We start from the raw sequence: 12963 nt of genomic DNA on the forward strand, positions 1-12963 counted from the left end.
AAAAGTGGTACTGTCCCCAGGGATGAGCATTTTGGGAAAATGATCTTTAAGAGGTACAGCATAGGGTGCAGTTCCAGGTGGGGAAAAATGGAGCAGACATTAATATAGCTAGTGTGGATGGCTAGATGGGACTCTCCCCTTGAAAGTCTGACTTGTCCCAGAGACTCTAAGGGTAGAAGACTGAAATGATGTGGAAAGAGAGGAGAAAGGTCATTCAGGAACCTCGCTGGTAGGTCTAGTCTTGTTTTTAGAAGGCCCTAAGAAGTTCAGGTCTGCTTAAGGGTAAATCCATGGGGGTTTCTCAAGATCAGTCTAGCCAATAAGTCAGTCAATACATATTTATTAAGCGTTTATTATGTGGCAAGCACTATGCCCTGGGGTTACAAAGAAAAGCAAAAGCCTTATTACAAATGTAGTCCTAGAGTACTACAGTTGGCAGAGTTCCTTACGGTCAATCAGTCAGTTTTATTAATTATACACAATTATTAATCAGCCATATTTATTCAGTTGTCCTCTGTGTGCCAGGCACTGTGCTGAGGGCTGGGGATTTGAAAAGAGACAAAAGACATTTCCTGTCCTCAATCTAGCAAGCAAATATGTAAAAACAAGCTATAAACAGGACAAGCAGGAAATAATTAGCAGAGGGAAGGCTTCCAGTAAAAGAAAAGATTTTAGTGTCGATTTAAAGGCTAATAAAGAGGTCAGTGGGTGGAGTGGGGGGAGGGAGAGCATTCCAGGCCTGGAGGACAGTTGGAGAAAATGCCTGGAGCTGACACATGTTGCTTCTTGTTGGTGAACAGCAAAGAGGCCAGTGCTGACTTCATCCAACTGGACCTTCCTGGAGCACATTTGACCAAAATATTCTATACCTCCTGTTTCTTCCAAGTCTAGCACAGTTATCACCTCTAGAAAATGGATGAGACCAGAGGGTGTGGACTTTCGTTCGGAAGTTTCTGAAGCATGCCCCATCTCCCCTACCCACCATGGAAGTACAGGCATGCCCATGGACGGAGAGGAGGACAGATGATTGATTGACTGCAGCTCAGGGATGCAGACTCCTGCCAGAGGATCTGGTCCTCTAGCTAGACAGGTCAGTTTCACATTCCTTTTCCAGACTCCGTTGGTTCCTTCAAGAGACAGACCAGCATATAATACAATAGATCTGCTTTAAGGGGAGGAAAAAACTCTCCCTATATACCCCTTCTCCTTTCCCTAGAGAAGGTAATGAAAACTTGGGGCAGAACTACATAGCACTAGCAGACGTGTTTGCTTGTAGCTTAAGGGAGACAGCTTAGTATAATGGATAAAGTAATGAATTTGGAGTCAGGAACACCTGAGTTTGAATCTTGCCTCAGACATTTGCTAACTATGTGACAAAGGGTAGGTCATTTAAACCCTCTAAGTCTCAATAATCTCATCAATAATTCCCATCAATGGGAATAATAATAATATAACAATTATCTCATAAAATTGTTGTGCGGATCAAATGAAATATTATATGTAAAGTGTCCTACAAATTTTAAAGTGCCACATAAATGCTCACTATCATTCAAAGTGATTCTGTGGGGTGACTTTCCCAGCTCACAAGATGGTAGCATTCAGGGAATTTACAAATAGTGTCAGACATGTTTGTTTACTTAGTCTGAAAGGATAGTTCAAGGACAATGTTTGTGAACCCCAAACTTCTATGCGGAGGAGAGGGGATTTTGAATTCCTTAAGCAGTCTGATCCTGGAATCTGGTACAGCCAAGGAAGAAAGATCCTCTGGGTAGTAATATCCTTGATTGGAGAGTTCCTAAGGTTGAGATTTCAAGCAGTAGCATTCTAAAGATATAATATTTCCTTAACAGTAGTTTTCTTATAGAAGGAAGATTGGCAATTCGGAACTGAAGAGATCAAATCATGTCATCCAGGAACAAGTGATTGGGTTTAAGTACTTGTACAGTGCAGGTCTGACAAAAAGGAGATTCAGCAGCCTTCAGAGTATGTGTACCTCAAAGTAGAGAGTGGTATCACAAGTCTTAGGGGAACTGTGTAGGACTGGGTGGGAAAGAAGGATTCATCAGAATATCAAAGGGTTGTCCTGACAGTAACCTCAAGTTCAGGTCCCTTCTGGGAGCAGGTTGAATAATTGATGGGAAATTTGAGTATTTCATCTCTTCCTATATCTGTTCATGGACATCTGGGGGTTCCCTGTTTCTTCTGAGTTTTCAGAAAGACTGGTTCGTTCTCTATTTGCATTTGGTATCTTAAGGGCTTGTACAGGAAGTGGGAACCCCGTTATCAACCTTTCCTTTAACCCTCTCTTATAACAAAGAAAGGCAGTGAAACAAAACCAGCTGAAACAGCAACCATGTCTGTCCATCAGTGCAGTGTATGTGACATTTGGAATAGATGTAGAACCACTTCCCCCCCTGTCTAGAGGAGGGATGTTTATGAGAAACAGCATCTGTTTCCTATAACCTATACTGATCGCTGCATTTTGTTTGAGTCCACTGCCTCTTATTGTGGATTTCCTTTACATTATTACAGTGATTGTGTACATTATTCTTCTGGCTCTTTTTTCTTTACTCTGCATCAGTTCTAGTTTTTTCCATGTTCCTTTTGCACTTGGGGTAGGTGTAGCAGCAACCACATTGGCATACCCAGGGTGGCTGCTAGCACAGGTCCTTAGATCTGCTTTACTAGGAAAGATAGCAGTGTAAGGGGTCAACATTCTTTTTAAATTACATTCATTAGTTCAGGGAAAAAAACCCTGAACTTCAGAGAAAATACAGAGAAAATGCAAGCAGAAATATAAAGACCAACAGACAGGGCTCTGACTGCCTGAATCAACTATATACTTTACATACATCGCTGGATGGAGAGAGCCTTTACATCTGAGTGGTTAGGGAGCTTTGAACATATGGGCACTCAGATTCTTGACCAGGGAATCAGAAAATCCTTCTTGTTAAGTGAGCCCCCAAAGTAAAATACCAACTGAGAATATATACACACTTCTCAGAGTCAGAAAGCATTACAACCCTCCTTACTCAGTTCCTAATTATAAATTAGCAAAAGGTGTGAAAGCCTTCCTACAAGCAAGCCTCCCATAAGCAAGCTTCCCTTAATGGGCTCCATTAATGAGGCCTATTAATGGGCAAGAAGATCTTAAATCCCATTAACATTACAGTAGGGTTAATCCACTCTTTAACTGCTGCTGGCTCTTTTTCCTTTCTTATCTGTGCTTCTAAAGCAATCCGTTTGTATGGTTTGATGTTTCTCTCATAAATTAATAAAAATGTACAATCTCTCATTAGTCAATTAGCTCTGAGCTCCCACCTCAGTTTGTGTGTTCAGTCACTTTTCAGTTGCTGTTTCAGTCCTATTCTTCATGACCCCATTTGGAATTTTCTTTCTTTCTTTTTTTTTTTTGCTTTTTTTTTGGAGGGGCAATTGGGGTTAAGTGACTTGCCCAAGGTCACATAGCTAGTTTTTGTGTTAAGTGTCTGAGGCTGGATTTGAACTCAGGTTCTCCTGACTCCAGGGCCAGTGCTCTATTCACTGGGCCACCTAGCTGCCCCCTTGAAGTTTTCTTGGGAAAGATATTACAGTGGCTTGCCATTTTCTTCTCCCACTCATTTTATAGATGAAGAAAATGAGGCAAGGGGGTGGCTAGGTGGCTCAGTGAATAGAGCACCTGCCCTGGGGTCAGGAGGACCTGAGTTCAAATTTGCCTCAGACACTTAACACTTACTAGCCATGTGACCTTGGGCAAGTCACTTAACCCCAATTGCCCTGCCCTCCAAAAAAATGAGGCAAACAAGGTTAAGTGACTTGCCCAGGGTCATACAGCTAGTGTCTGAGGTCAGATTTGAACTTATGAAAATGAGTGTTTCTGACTCCAGGTCCAGCACTGTATACACTGTGCCACCAAGCTGCCCCACCTCCAATTTCAGTTTATTAAATATTAAACATACCAGAGAAAAGTCTTTTTCCATAAGCTTTTTTTTGTTTGTTTTTGGAGGGGGGAAGGCAGGGCATTTGGGGTTAAGTGACTTGCCTAAGGTCATATAGCTAGTAAGTGTCTGAGGCTGGATTTGAACTCAGGTCTTTCTGACTCCAGAGCCTGTGCTCTATTCACTGTGCTACCTAGCTTACCCTTCCATAAACTTTTACTCAACTTTATCTATCAAATTCCTTGGTTTTGCAAAATTAAACATCAAACTTATTAACTATATAGTTACTAGTTTTACATATGTTTAGCTAACATTTACATAGTACTTTAAGATTTGCAAAACATTTTACAATTTTACAGTAAATAATTTCATCCTCACAACAACCCCTTGAGTTAGGTCCTTTTATTATCCTCATTTTACAGATGAGGAAACTGATACTTAGAGAGATTAAGTGACCTCTCCAGAGTCACAAAGCTAATGAGTGTTTGTGGTAGGATTCAAACTTAGATCTTCCTGACCCCAGGATCAGTGTTCTATGTATTGTCACCTAGTTGTTTCAATGAACTATATGAAGAAATATTTTTTTACATTTTATTTTTACTTTTTATATTTTAAATATTAAAATATTTAAAAATTAATTTTCCCAATTATATGTAAATAATTTTTTAACATTAAAAAAACTTTGTTTCAGATTTTCTCCTTCCTTCTATCACCTCCCCCCTCCCCAAAATGCTAAAAAATTTGATATAGATGATACATATGCAATCATCTAAGATATATTTCCATATTAGTCATGTTATAAAAGTAGATACAGACCCAAAGGGGGGAAAAACATGAAAAAAATAAAGTGTATGCTTCAATATGCATTCAGACTCAGTTTTTTTTTCTCTGGAGGTGGCTAGCATTTTGTATCATAAGTCCTTTAGAATTGTCTCGGATCATTGTATTGCTGAAAATAGCTAAGTCATTCACAGATGATTTTCATATAATATTACTATTATTGTGTACACTGTTCTCGTAGTTCTGCTCACTTCATTTTGTATCAGTTCATGTAAGTCTTTCCAGGTTTTTCTGAAATGTCTTATCATTTCTTATAGCACAGTAAAATTCCATTACTATCATATACCACAACTTATTCAGCCATTCCCCAGTGGTGGGTATCCCCTCAATTTCCAATTCTAATACAAAGACTTTTTAAGCTATTTAACTAGCTCATCAATATTTCCAAATTAGAAACATTAATAATAATAATTAATAAAAAATAATTTAATATTTGCAAAACACTTTACAATTTTACAGTAAATAATTTCATCCTCACAAAAACCCTTTGAGTTAGGTCCTTTTATTATCCTCATTTTACAGATAAGGAAACAGATGCTTAGAGAGATTAAGTGACCTCTCCAGGTCTAACCTCTCCACTCCTAACAATTTAGCTTCCTTAAGTTTCTATTTAAAGTCTCATTTCAAGAATTCTCTTCACAATATTTCTTTGCAGGATAAAAATTAAACTCAGTTCTTTCAGGAAATATCTCTTCAGGCTTTTTCTCCTTGACAGTTAAAAACTGCTCAGTCTCTCGAGAAAGAAGTTTTCTCATTCCTTCTCAGTTTCTCTTTAGTCATGAGAGTTTAACTGTCAGTCTCTTCATAGACTCCTCTTGGATGAATGTTAAATCACATCTTCCCATGATTCTCTTCCCTCTTAAAGATTCAGTACAGTATTCAATATTCTCTGTAGAAGAGACTATTGAAAGTAGTTTTAGATTTTTGATTGCTTCTATTTGTTGTTTCTTTCATGGTAATAGATACAGTATTTCATTGATTTACTATTATTTTTTTAGTTATTCCCCAATGAATAGGCATTCACTTATTTCTAGTTTTTTGCTGCTACAAAAAGTGCTACCATGAATTCTTTGGTATATACACATATGTATATATAGACAGATATTAATATGCATATGCACACATATACATACTGTGTTTCCCCGATAATAAGACCTATCCCAAAATAAGCCCTCCCTTTACTGTGTAAGATTCCTCTAAAATAAGCCCTCCCCCGAAAATAAGCCCTATTGAGATTGCTACTGTAGTGAAGGTGATCCCCTGCGCTACACGCTACATTACGATACCCTCTGTATGCACCGCCCCCCCGTGAAATGCATGCCGCGCTCCGAGCTGCATCCAATCAGAGCTGCAGCAGTGAGCACGTCATCCTGTTCTTCCCCAGTGATTTGTTTATTGAATAAAGGTACATTTTTTTGTTCACATTTACCTGTTTATTAAAATTGCTGTCAATGTTCATTAAAATAAGCCCTCCCCTGAAAATAAGCCCTCTGGTGTTTTTCTGTCCAAAAAAAATAATAAGACAGTGTCTTATTATTGGGGAAACATGGTATATATTTCCAGTGATGTGCTGGTAAATATTTAACAACCAGCTCTCCAGGGGAAAAATGTATGCATGACCCACTTTTAAGTTTAATCTACATTATTAACATTTTCTCCATCACTTTCTTATGTCTAGAAAATAAACAAAAGAATTAATCCAGCCCTGATTTGCAGGGTTTATGAATTTCTGAGGTGCAAATTATTACACTGAAAATTTAACATCTGGCTCATAGCTGGGATATCTGCAGACCCCTGTTATATCCCCACCTGGGTTAGGGTGCTATAGCTGCTGCAAAGGATCCAGCAACCATTTAATAAAAATATACTTAAATATTACCAGGGCTAAAAGCAGTATTCAATGCAGTAAAAAAGCAATTCACAAGAAGGTAAAAGCAAGTAAAAGCTGGTTGCAAGGAGGTTAAAATGTATTATGTATATATCACATATATAAAATATATGACATAAAATACCATGTTATTTCCTAACCAACTCTCTACATATAGCCCAGATGAATTGTCTGGGTTCTCTCTATCTCCCTCTCTCTCTGTTCCCATCTGTCTGTCTGTCTCTGTCTCTGTTTCTCTCTGTCTGTCTTTGTCTCTGTTTCTGTCTGTCTCTGGCACTCTATTTTCTATCTCTGTTTTTGCGCTGATTATTCCTCATGCCTGGAATGTGCCCCTCCTTACCTCCATCTCTTGAAAACTGATACTTTTCAAGACTCAGCTCAGTTTCCACCTTTTAAAGGAAACCTGTCTGGTGTTCCATGCTCTCACGTCCCCAAGGGTTCTAGTGTACGTCCTTCTAAAACTACCTTGCATTAATTTTGTATATATTTATATAGAGATATGTTGTCTCCCCCATTAGAATGTGAGTTGCTGAAGGGCAGGGACTGTTTGATTTTTGTTTTGTATGTCTAGAATTTAGCACGGTGCCTGACACATAATAAATACTTAGTAAGTGTTAGCTTGATTGAAATCGGGCTAATCTCTTAGGATATATGTACACAAGTAGGATTTCTGGGTTAAAGGGTATAGAGAGTATAGTGACTTGACATACATAATTCCAACTGTTTTACAGAAGGGTTGGATCAGTGTTGAGACCAATTCACAACTCCACCAATAGCATTTTAGTAAGTCTGTGTTCTCAGTGCCCTAAGGAGTAACTTCTGAAGAGTAAGAGATGTGAATATTTTAACTAAGAGATTTTTAAAGATTGTGACTTCCCTAGGGATCTCTAAAAGTAAGAGAGGCTATCATTGCACTGGATAGTTTAAATCTCACTCTCCCTCAAGGTAGAAAGATGATTCAAAGATCACTTATCAGGGTATAGATCCCACCCTAAAATTGCTCAAGACTCCAGAACTAATGAGGGTACATAAATATAAAACTTTTCAACAAGATTTGGCTTTGGATCACTTTCAGAAATGAGTCTATATATTTTAAACATTTTTCTTGGATGTAAAAATAGGTTACTTCCCAAGTAGCAGGCTAATAGAAAATTGAAACAGAAATGTTCCAACTCTTATTAATATAAAGTACTTAATAATGCATGATATTATTTAATTTAATATAATTTACATCAGGTACTGAGGTTAAAGGAGATTAATAGTAACAATAATAACAACATTAATTGGGTGATTATTCTCACTGAAGTTGCCTTTCCTGAAGTTAAAATCAGTGGCTTTTAAGTGTTAAGCCATAGAGAGTAATACCTTCAGCAAAATAAGCACAAAACAAACTTCTACTGGTTAATAAGGAAAATACTTACCATTTATTGTCCTTATTTGAAATCAGGGTACTATACAATGCCAGTGACAAAAAGTAGAAATCCTAGTTCCTGGTTAAAAAGAAATGTGAAAGTACGATGTACCACCATTTTATGCAATAGTCAGTATAACTAGCACTGACAGCAGAGTGACATTTATACATGAGTACTTGTGTGTAATGCTGCAAAGAACATGTAAGCATTTTCCTAGCTTTCAAGGACACAGTGCTACCTGGGTAGACAAAGAGAGTATTGTATCCACTATAGTAAAACAGGATACAAATTCACAAAATTAAGAGCCTATCTATAAAGACTACTTCCATAGTGAATATTATTTATATATGGAAATAGAACTTCATAAAAAACTGGCTCAGACTTAAGTTAGGCCTTTTTATATGAAAGCAATATTTTACGGGCAGCTGGGTGGTGCAGTGAGTAAAGCACTGGCCCCAGAGTCAGGAGGACCTGAGTTCGGTTCTGGCCTCAGACACTTAACACCCACACAGAAGAACCGGCTGTGTAACCTTGGGCAAGTACTTAACCCAATTGCCGTCCAAAAGGCAAAAAAAAAAAACAAAACCCAATATTTTGTCTAACTTGAACACTTACTTTAGAATACCATAAAAAAGGGTTGTTTGTTTGTTTGTTTTTTATAGAAAAGTTATCATTTGGTTGATGGAAATCTGAATTCTCAGTATCATTACCTAGTTAGAACCAAAAACAAAGAAGTCACTCCTTAGTTATATACAAGAGTGGTTTCAAACATTTTTGATCATGTTTCCCTATCAAGAAAAAAAAATTGTGCATATTCTCTCACTATATGTAAATTTACTTATTTATAAGTACCATAAATGTAACGTTATACTAATATTTATGTACATTATAAAATTATATAACATATAGGCTAATAGTAAAGCAATGTTTTAAAATAATACTTTATCAACAAGTCTGTTTCTAAGTTTGGTTCATTTTGCCACTTGATTTTTTTTTTTAAGCAATTGGGGTTAAGTAACTTGCTCACGGTTACACAGCCAGTTATTTCTGGGTGTGGTGCTAAGTATCTGAGACCAGATTTGATCCCCAGGTCATCCCAACACTGGAGCCGGTGCTCTTACTCGCTGAGCCACCTGGCCATCCCTAAGCAATTGGGGTTAAGTAACTTGCTCAAGGTTACACGGCCAGGTGTTTCTGGGTGGGTGTTAAGTGTCTGAGCCCGGATTCGTTCCCCAGGTCATCCTGACACTGGAGCCGGTGCTCTTACTCAATGTGCTACCTGGCCGCCACTTGCCCCTTGATTTTAATAGCTAATGTAGTTAAAAAGGAAAGAGAGAGAGTGCATTTGCAAGCTCACAAAGATATATAGATCAAAACAGAAACATTGCATCATTAACTGAGCAATACTGACCAATAATTATGCAAAGGATTTTTTGTTGAAATTCAGCTAGTAAATTTCTATATTCTTTGATATCAATGAATTATTCTTGCAAATCAGAAGATATTGAAGTTTTGCATTTTTAACGGCTAGGCTGAAAACCCACTGTAACACTTTATTTGGAAGAATATTAAATACTTTTAGAAAACACTTTAAAAAGTCTTGTTCCAAGCTTTTTTCAAGTGCATAGATATGAGAGTAATCTCACCTCAGATACCTAGCAGCTATGTGACCCTGGGCAAGTCACTTAACTTTTTTGTTTCAATTTCATCATCTGCAAAATGGGGATAGAAATAAATAGTACCTACCTCCTAGGGTTGGTATAATGAGATAATAGTTTTTAAAGCTCTTTGTAAACTTTAAAGCACCATATAAATGCTAGCTATTGTTATAATAATAATTATTATTATCCAACCAACCAACAATGTATAAATACTCACTATGTACCAGACACTGTGCCATTCACTATGGATATAGTATAAAGAATGAAACAATATCTATTCTGAAGGACCTCACATTCTAATGTGAGAGATAACAAGTACATATCAATATACATATGTCTTGAATATAAAGCTAATAAATACAAATATAAAATAGTTAAACACAAGGTAGCAATGCAGAGAGAGAAGAGAGTATCCAAGAGAAGAGAGTTATTGATGTGTCAAATGTTGCAAAAGAGGTCCTGAAAGATGAGGATTGAGAACAGGCCACCAGATTTCACAATTAAAAGATCATTGGCAATTTTCAAGAGAGCAGTTTCAAATGAGTGAGAAGTCAAGGCTAAGGGAGAGACTGACAACATGGTAAATGAGAAAGAAGGTGATACTTTCAATGGAAACTAGTAAATGCAGAAAAAGGGTCAATTCCCAAGGAAAGATAATGCTGTTGCTTTATCTAATATGAGGATTGCTCCCCCTGCTTTTTTTTTTTTACTTCAGCTGAAGCATAATAGATTCTGCTCCAACCCCTTACCTTTATTCTGTGTGTCTCTCTGCTTCACATGTGTTTCTTGTAAACAACAAATTGTATGATTCTGATTTTTGATCCACTTTGCTGCTTCTGTTTTATGGGAGAATCATCACATTCATAGTTAAGATTACTGTGTACTTCCCTCTATTGCATTTTTCATCCTGTTTGTCCTCCCTCTTTTCACCTTTTCCCTCCTTAACAGTGTTTTGCTTCTGTCTACTACCTCCCCTTGTCTGCCCTCTCTTCTGTCATTCTCCACCACCCCTTTACTTAATCTTCTCCCTTCATACTTTCCTGTTGGGTAAGATTTCTATATTCAACTGATTGTGTGTATTGTTTCCTCTTTGAACCAATACTAATGAGAGTAAGGTTCAAGTGATGCCCATCACCCACCCTCCCATCTTTCCCTCCACTGTAATAGGTTTTTAATGCCTCTTCATGTGAAATAATTCATTCATTATATCTCTCCTTTCTTTCTTTACCCAGTGTATTCTTCTTTCTCATCCTTTAATTATTTTTATATCATTTCCTCAAATTCACCTTATACCTGTACCTGCTGTTTATGTATATTCCTCCTAGCTGTACTATTAACAGTACAATTTTTAAGAATTACAAGTATTGTCTTCTCATCTAGGAATGTAAACAGTTCAATTCCATTGAATCCCTTATGTTATCTTCTCCTTTTTTCCTTTTTAGGCATTTCCTGGAACTTGATTTTGGAGATCAAATTTTTTGTTCAATTCTGGTCCTCTCCTTATGAAAGTTTGAAATCCTTCTATTTCATTAATTGACCATTTTTTTCCCCCTTGAAGTGTGATATTTAATTTTGCTGGGTAGGTGATTCGTGGTCGTAGTCCTAACCATTTTGCCTCTGGAATATCATGATCCATGACCTCTGATCCTTTAATGTTGCAGCTGCTAAGTCTTGTGTAATCCTGATTATGGCTCCCTGATATTTGAATTTCTTCTTTCTGAAAACTTCAGTATTTTTTCCTTGACCTGATAGCTCTGTAATTTGGCTGTAATGTTCCCTGGAGTTTTTATTGTGGAATCTCTTTCCTGAGGTGATTGGTGGATCCTTTCAATGACTATTTTGTCCTCTGGTTCCAGAATATCAGGGCAGTTATCCTTGATAATTTTTGAAAATTGCTGTCCAGATTCTCCTTTTATTTATGACCAGCAGGTAGTCCAATGATTCTGACATTGTCTCTCATGGAACTATTTTCCAAGTCAGTTGTTTTTCTGATGAGATATTTTACATTTTCTTCTATTTTTTTCTTCTTTTGAATTTGTTTGATGGATTCCTGATGTCTCACAGTCATTAGCTTCCGCATGCCCAATTCTAACTTTTAAGGAGTTGTTTTCTTCAGTTAGCTTTGGTACTTTCTTTTCCATTTGACCAATTGTACTTTTTAAGGAATTGTTTTCTTCAGTGGATTTTTGTATCTCCTTTTCTATTTGCCTAATTCTACTTTTTATTTTTTTTTTATTTTTTAGGTAATGAAAGACTTTTAATTTTTTCCCTCCTTATATTTATTCCAAAGGACTTATTCCTTCTGAACTGCATCTGGTTTCCTATCCAAGTTTGTTGGCCATTTTGAATGTCATTCCTAATACCTTATTTGCTCATTACTTCACCCAACAAGGAAACATTGAAAAAAATGAAATGGTATATTATGGATCTAGACTGCAGTACTCATGATCAATGATTCTCTAAGTAGAAGCTGAACTACAGTTCTCAGTAAAGTTCACTTCAAAGTGAAGCTATTGCAAAATTTTTACTAAGGTCCCTTGTAATGACATCTAAGAGCAGACAAATACCAAGTTAATAGACTTGGACCTTTTCAAAAACTGGTGAGCTGCTCTAAAATAAGTTCCCAGCATTTTCATTTGTGGGTAATAGTTTATAGCCCTTCTTCTGAACAATAAAAAATTTAGACATAAAGCCAAAGTTCTTTACTTTTTCTGCTTTAGAGATGCCATTCCTAATTTTTTTTATTTTTTAATGCTTTATTAACTTCTTATTTACATCATTCATTTCTGCCAGATTTTGGGTTACAAATTTTCTCCCTACTTTTCCCCGACCCACCACCCCAAAATAGCAGTCCCACAGGATATCCCCTCCTCCAATCTGCTCTGTCCCATATTTTCTCCCATAACCCTTTCGACTTTTCCAATGGATCTCTATGCCTCAGTGCCTGTATATCTTATTTCCCAATTACATGTAAGATGGTATTAATAATAGTATATATATATATATATATACACACAAACACACACATATATATGTACATATATATATTTGAATATTTGATTTTAAAACTTTCAATTCCAGATACATTCCCTTCCTTTGCCGTCGCCCACCCCCACTGTGAAGACAAGAAGTTCAGTATAGGTTGAACATGTGTGGCTAATGCAAAACAACAACATAGTAGATATATTGTAAAAGACTGACTACACTTCCCTCCCTCCCATCCC

At 36.9% G+C, this 12963-nt stretch overlaps 1 long non-coding RNA gene across 2 annotated transcripts in view; it reads right to left on the bottom strand.

The window, feature by feature from the left end:
* Positions 1-336: 336 nt before the first annotated feature.
* Positions 337-12963, bottom strand: part of LOC138174955 (uncharacterized) — a 55171-nt gene continuing 42544 nt past the window's right edge. The window contains exons 5-7 of one of the 2 annotated variants that reach the window (XR_011171836.1): positions 10489-10575; positions 8088-8156; positions 337-1127 (exon numbers count right to left, since the gene is read on the bottom strand). This is a non-coding gene — a long non-coding RNA (uncharacterized lncRNA). Of the gene's footprint in view, positions 1128-5264; positions 5680-8087; positions 8157-10488; positions 10576-12963 lie in introns of those variants that run through there. The other variant, XR_011171835.1, reaches the window with a different exon arrangement.

The sequence above is a fragment of the Petaurus breviceps genome, unplaced genomic scaffold (assembly GCF_028583685.1).
Source record: "Petaurus breviceps papuanus isolate PSGF00001 unplaced genomic scaffold, PetGlider_PUasm1.0 76, whole genome shotgun sequence".
Classification (NCBI taxonomy): Eukaryota; Metazoa; Chordata; class Mammalia; order Diprotodontia; family Petauridae; genus Petaurus; species Petaurus breviceps.